General features: G+C 40.7%; 1 long non-coding RNA gene across 1 annotated transcript; it reads left to right on the forward strand.

The window, feature by feature from the left end:
• The first annotated feature begins 23 nt into the window (after positions 1–23).
• LOC138144773 (uncharacterized) lies at positions 24–6,354 on the forward strand. Its single transcript, XR_011164020.1, has 3 exons — positions 24–544; positions 2,288–2,494; positions 3,144–6,354. It is a non-coding gene; the product is annotated as an uncharacterized lncRNA (long non-coding RNA).
• The last annotated feature ends 474 nt before the right edge of the window (positions 6,355–6,828 follow it).

Genomic DNA, 6,828 nt, shown 5'->3' on the forward strand with positions numbered 1-6,828 from the left:
CCAGATGAGATAGACCAATAACAGTTACCATTTAGACAGCACTTTAATTAGGTTTGCAAATTACTTTACATGTATCATGTCATTTGTCCCTCACAACAGCCCTGGGAGGCAGATGCCAAACTCCCCATTTAACAGATGAGAAACCTGGGCTGAGTCACATGAAATGAGTTGCCCAGAGTCACCAAACTAGTAAGTTTAAGCATTCAGACCTTCCTGTATCTAAGCCTAGCACCCTCAATGCCATTTAGCTGCCTCTAATAAGAAATATTGTTAGGGTAAATGGATGGATGGGTACATAGATGAAGAGAATGAATAGAGGAATAAATTGAGGGATGCTTATGTTGCTGAATATGTGAATTGATGTGGTGACTACATGAATGAATGGCTCCAAGATGTGTTGAACTTTGATTTATTGACATTTTTTGGTCTTCTACTTTATAGGAATTTTTCGTGTGGTTTTGACAATACTAGCAATCAGTTCTATTTCAGTCTGCATTTCCACTCTCGCTGTCCATATAACCGAGCTCCTGCCCACAGTAGTCAGGTAGGAAAGACTATTTCATGATAAAAAAAACAGCCATTGCCGTTTCTGAGGAAAAGGGGCATGAGGAGAGGCTCAATAGACAAGATCCTCCAAGAGACATTCCAGGGATATTGTCTGTGTCTGAGGATCTCTCTGACATAACCAAGCTCTCACCTTCAAGGTCCAGAGGGCCTGACCCACACTACCCCGACCCCACACATCAATATCAGCTCCTCTCAAACTAAGAATATCATTCTCTCAGACCTTCCTTTGGCTCTAAACAAAAAATTTTCATGTATCGTGAAACCAATTTGGACCTCAAACTATCCAAGCTGGTTCTCAGACAAGAAGGCAGAGGTTGCCCCCAGACCTACATGGGAATACTCTAAAGCTTTATTAGGGATGCCATGGCTTCTGTGTCCCGTGGCCTTCAAACACCCAGAGTCTCCTGTGGGTCTCAGAGGAGGACCTGAGGTGAAACCCATGGAGCTGTTTCCTTAGAAGTAGGACGCAATCTCAAGAACTAGCCAAGCTAAAACAGCAGCAGCTTCAGCTATACAGGGTGAAGTAGCAGGATGGGTGGCAATGCCAACAAGCCTGTGGGCATCAGGAAATTTGACCTCTCTCACCTCCACCCTAGTTTGAACATGGACTTGAAATATGTGTGTGAAGATGAGTCAGAGTCCTAGGAGAACTGTAGTCAGCATTCACTCAGTGCCTTTAAAGTTTCACAAAGATTTAGGTACTTCATTCACGAGGGCTACATTAGCAATGCAACAGACAAAGAGCTGGACCTAGAGTCTGGAAAATCTGAGTTCAAATCTAACCTCATATAGTGACTAGCTGTGTGACCATGGGTAAATCGCTTAACCTGTCCTTCCCTCAGGTTCCTCAACTGTAAAGTGGGGATGATAACAGCACCCACCACCCAGAGTTCTTAGGAACATCAAATGAGATCAAATATGCGAAGCACTCAATGAAAGCCTAATTATTATTGTCATTATCATGTGAAGGAAGAGATAATAAACAGGGGCTGTCCAGTAAGAAACCTACTCTTATGACCATGCACAATGCCATAAGCCTGAGGCAACCCAGTATGTGAATATGGGTAGACCAAAGACTCCCCGAAGGGCCCGATTCTTTTCTGGAGAGCTTTTTGCTATACATTTGCCAGTGCACCACTGGCTGTCCCCAAGAAAAGTAGGGGGCATTAAGAGAGCACCTTGGATGCTCTTGACGAATTAGAGTGACTTGGTACAGTTGAACTGCATCCTGGGGTCCTGAAAGAACAAGGCATGATGCGGGCGTGGCCCAGTTTAATCAGTGATTATTAATTATCACAGAGAACAAGAAGGGTGCCACAAAATTAGAGAAGGAAAAATGGTGGGATTTTGAGAAAGAGAAGGGAACAGAGTCTATAAACACTAGGTCAATGGGCTTAACTTGGATTCCAGAAATTCAAGAATGAAACATTAAAAATCTAGTTTCTGGATATATAGAAAGGGAAGTATTGGTTATGAAGAATCAGATTCTAAGAGAAGGGAAGGGAATCTTTAATAGAGGTTGAGTCTGGGACTTGTGTAGAATCAGAGAATCTAAGAGTCTGAAAGGACCTCCATGGCCATCTAATCCAACTCAGGAAAGAAGTAATGCCCCCTATAATGCCCCCAACAAATGGCTGTCTGGCATGTTGGAAGACCTCCAAAGGGGAGAAACCCATTGAGGTGCTGAGTCTAGGACAATCAGATTTCTTTGCCCTGACAGGAGCACATGCAGGGGAATCATTTCCACGGTAGAACGCACTGGGTCAGTGCTGGCCCCATTGTTGAACACACTCAGGCACAACATTGCAGCCATGCCTCAGATCATCTTTGCCATCATAGCTGTCACTGCCAGCCTTGTGGTCTTCTTCTTCCTCCCTGAAACCCAGAACCAGCCAATGCCTGACACCATCCAAGACATAGAATGTGGGTGAGTACTGCCTGTGGAATCTTGGCAAGGTCTCTTAACATGTCTCATGCTCATCTGTAAAAAGAGGAAATTGGACTAGATGAATGAATGCATGCATGCATAGATTTCTTTAACACCTACTGTGTGCTCCATAAAGCTTTGTGCTAAGAACTTGGGAAACAAATATATGAGCCAACAGTCCCTACCCTAGAGGAGGTTACATTCTAGTAGGAGAAGAAAATATATAGGAGTGAACCAGGGGCATGGAAGAATGATTTGGTCTGGAGAGTCACAGAGAGCATTGATGGATCCACAGGGGAGCTGATTGTCTAGGTCATTCCAGGAGCAATGACAATACTGTTTTCAGCACCCTTCCAGAGCTAAAAAGAAAGTGGTTGGAAGTGTGGGGGATGTGGGTATAGGGATCGACAGCAGGTGGAGCCCAAAGACATGGATTCATTGTACATAGAGACTGATAGCCATCAAATAGTCATCAACGTTCCCCTGGCCCCCAACTCAGATAAATTTCCTTTCCCTCAATCAAATGGGGTAACATTTGTAAACACACTTAGCACAGTGCCTGCCACATAGTGCCATGAACGCTTATTCCCTGCCCTCCCCTGTATGTACTCAAATTTCTTTCTTTTCTTTCCATTCATTCATGCGAAAGACATTCAAGAGAAGAAACAAGACCAAGCGAGGAGGGAGATGCTGCAGTGAAAATAAGTCAGTTTTAAGATTGCTCCAGGAGTGTGACTGAGAAGGAAAGGTCTCTGGTCTAGCCTGGGTTTTTGTCTTCTCCTGGGGGGAGGCCATGAGTCCAGCATTTAGAACACCAGTGGTCCTGCTGGGCCTCCAGGCTTCCAGGAGGGGTCAGTAGTGTGAATCAATCAACAGGCATTAATTGAACTCTTCCTAAGTCCTGGACCCTAGAGATACAAAGACAAAACCCCAACAAGCTTTGCCCTCCAGGAGCTCGCATTCTGCCTGGGGAGACAGCACAAGCCCAATAAATAAATGCCAAAGGTAATTAAAATGAAGAGTCCCAGAGAATACTTCACAGAGAAGCTGTGCCCATTTACTTGAAGCTGCCCTGACTCCAAAGCTGCGTTCTCACAGTTCCTCCCATCACACCTCTGTTCCAGCCAAACTTGTCTTCCAACATCCCAATAACGTGCCTTTGCCCAGGCTGTGCCCCTTTACCAGGTTCTTTTATCAACTTGCCTTTACCTCTAACAATCCTTAGGTACCAACTGTAGTGGGAAAAGTTCTTCATTCTCCTGTAATTGATGATCTTTATTAGTGATCTTTCCTTCCTGTCATTGCCTGCTATATTCATTTTTTTCATATGTACTACACCTGCCATTGGCCCCCATAGAATGTAAACTGTTGGAAGTCAGGGATGGTTTTTGTTCAATTTTTTCTCTGTGTCCTCAGCACCCAGAAGAGTGTTCTGTCTTAAGGTTCCTCAGTAAATGTTTATTGAACTGAACTAATCAAATTGAATCATTAAAAATCAATATGAAGAGAGGTCAACATAATCTGGCAAGTGGCATAAAACCAGGTGGAATTCACAAGGTAAAACCTCAGGGTTTTTGTGTATTCTTATACAGACCAATGAGAATCTTACCTATAATAGAATTACCTTGGAACAAGAAAGGAGACAGTCAGGTGCTTCATTTTCCAATTGTTGAATCCTATTAATAAATTTATATCAAAGTATATGAATAGGCAGTTTTCTTTTTCCTAATTTTTTATTTTTTCCATTTGCATGGAAAGATAATTTTTTTACATTCATTTAAACATTTTTAGTTCTAAATTCTCTCCTTATCTCCTCCTTTCCCTGCCTCCCTGAGACAGCAAACAATTTGATGTCGATTATGCATACATAATCATGGAAAATATATTTCCATAATAGCCACCTTGTGAAGGCAGAGACCAAAAAAGAAAAAGAAACAAAGAAAGTGAAAAACAGCATCCTTTGATCTGTGTTCCGACTACATCAGTTATTTCTCTGTAGGTGGATAACATTTTTCATTATAAGTCCTTTTGGAATTGTTTTGGGTCATTGTATTGTTGAGAATACAACTGTCATTCACAGTTGATCATCGTACCATATTTCTATTTCTTTGCAGAATGTTCTCCTGCTTCTCGCTTCACTTTGCATCAGTTCAAAGGTGTCTTCCAAGACTTTTGTGAAACTACTCCTGTGATCTTTTCCTACAGCATGACAATATTGCCTCATAATCATTTACAACGACTTTTTCAGTCATTCTCCAATTGATGAACATTCGCTCAATTTAAAATTCTTTGCCACCGCAAAAAGAACTACTTTAAATATTTTTGTACAAATAGGTCCTGTCATCCCTGCTTTTCATCTCTTGGGGTAGAGACCTAGTAGGGGTATTGCTGGATCAAAGGTAGGCACAACTTGATAGCGTTTTTGGCACAGCGTCAGATTACTCTAGAGAATGATTTGTTCTCTTCATAACTCCACCAATAGTATGCATTAGTGTTCCAATTCTTCCATATGCCCTCCAACATTTGTCATTTCCTATTCTGTCATATTAGTCAATCTGATAGGTGTGAAGTGAACTTTCAGAGTTGTTTTAATTTACATTAATCAACAGTGATTTAGAGCATTTTTTTCATATGATAAAAGATAGTTTTGATTTCTTCATCAGGAAATTTCCCGTTCATATCCTTTGATCATTTATCAATTGGAGAACGACTCATATTCTTAGAAATTTGATCCAGTTCTCTAAATATTTGAGAAATGAAGCCTCTATCAGAGACACTCATAAAATTTTCCTCCAATTTCCTTCTTTTGTTCTAATCTACCTGCATTGGTTTTCTTTTTGTAAAACTATGTAAATTTTATGTAATTAAATGCATTTGATATTTTATAATGCTCTCCATCTCTTCTTTGGTCATAAATTCTTTCCTTATCCATAGATGTGTCAGGTAATTTATTTCATCTCCTCCTAATTCGCTGATGGTACCTACCTTAATATGTCTAAAGCACATTTTGATTTTGACCTTAGTTTGGTATATCATGTGAGATATCGCTCCATATAGAGTTTCTCCAGAATTGCTTTCCAGTTTTCTGAGCAGGTTTTATCAAATGGTGAGTTCTTATCCCAAAAGCTAGGATCTTTGGGTTTATAAAACATGAGAGATGGGGCAGCTAGGTGGTGCAGTGAATAGAGCACCAGCCCTGGAGTCAGGAGGACCTGAGTTCAAATCCGGCCTCAGACACTTGACCCAATTACTAGCCATGTGACTTTGGGCAAGTCACTTAACCCCAGTTGCCCTCCAAAAAGCAAAAAAAATAAAAAAAAATTTACTGTGGCATTTTTTGAAATGGCAGAGAATTAGAAATTGAGGGGATTCACATCAGTTGTGGAAGAACTGAGCAAGTTGTGGTATGAGATTCTGATGGAATTCTATTGCACTAAAAGAAATGACAAGGAGGATGTTTATTTTTCCAATTTATTTATTCATTTTTAGTTTTCAACATTCATTTCCACAAGATTTTGAGTTACAAATCTTCTCCCCATCTTTCCCCTGCTCCCACCCCAAGATAGTTTGAGCCTACCGAGTACTCCTTCCCCCAATCTGTTCTCTCTTATATCCTCCCCCAAAGCAGGATGTTTAACAAAACTGGAAAGACTTACATGAACTAATGCAGAGTGAAGTGAGCAGAACCAGGACAACATTGTACAAAGTAACAGCAACATTGTATGATGATTGTTAATGATTTAGTTATTCTCAGCAATACAATTGTCAAAGACCATGATGAAAAAATGATATCCACCTACAAAGACAGACCTGCTGGAGTCTGAATGCGGATTAAAGGAGACTCTTTTTCACTTGCTTTATTTGTGTGTGTGGTTTTGTTTTTGTTTTTTGGTATGTGACTTCTTTAACAGCATGAGCAATGTGGAAATATGCTTTCACGATTGCATAGACACTACCTAAATCAGATTGTTTGTTATTTGAGGGAAGGGGGAGAAAAAGGAGGGAAGGATAGAATTTGGAACTCAAAATTTTTTTTTGAGAGGGGAAAGTAGGGCAATTGGGGTCAAGTGACGTGCCCAAGGTAACACTACTAGTTTTTTTGAGTTGTGTCTGAGGCCGGATTTGAACACAGGTCCTCCTGACTCCAGGGCCAGTGCTCTATTCACTGTGCCACCCAGCCACCACCCGGAACTCAAATTAAAAAAAAAAAGTTTTAAAATTTCAAGATGTAATTAGAAAAAAAAATTCAAAAATGAAATGACCAGGGTAGCTGTACAATCTCTCTGCATCCCATTGCATTGTCTCCTTATTTCTTTGCTATTTATTCTATATAT

This window comes from Petaurus breviceps, unplaced genomic scaffold, assembly GCF_028583685.1.
Source record: "Petaurus breviceps papuanus isolate PSGF00001 unplaced genomic scaffold, PetGlider_PUasm1.0 90721, whole genome shotgun sequence".
NCBI lineage: Eukaryota > Metazoa > Chordata > Mammalia > Diprotodontia > Petauridae > Petaurus > Petaurus breviceps.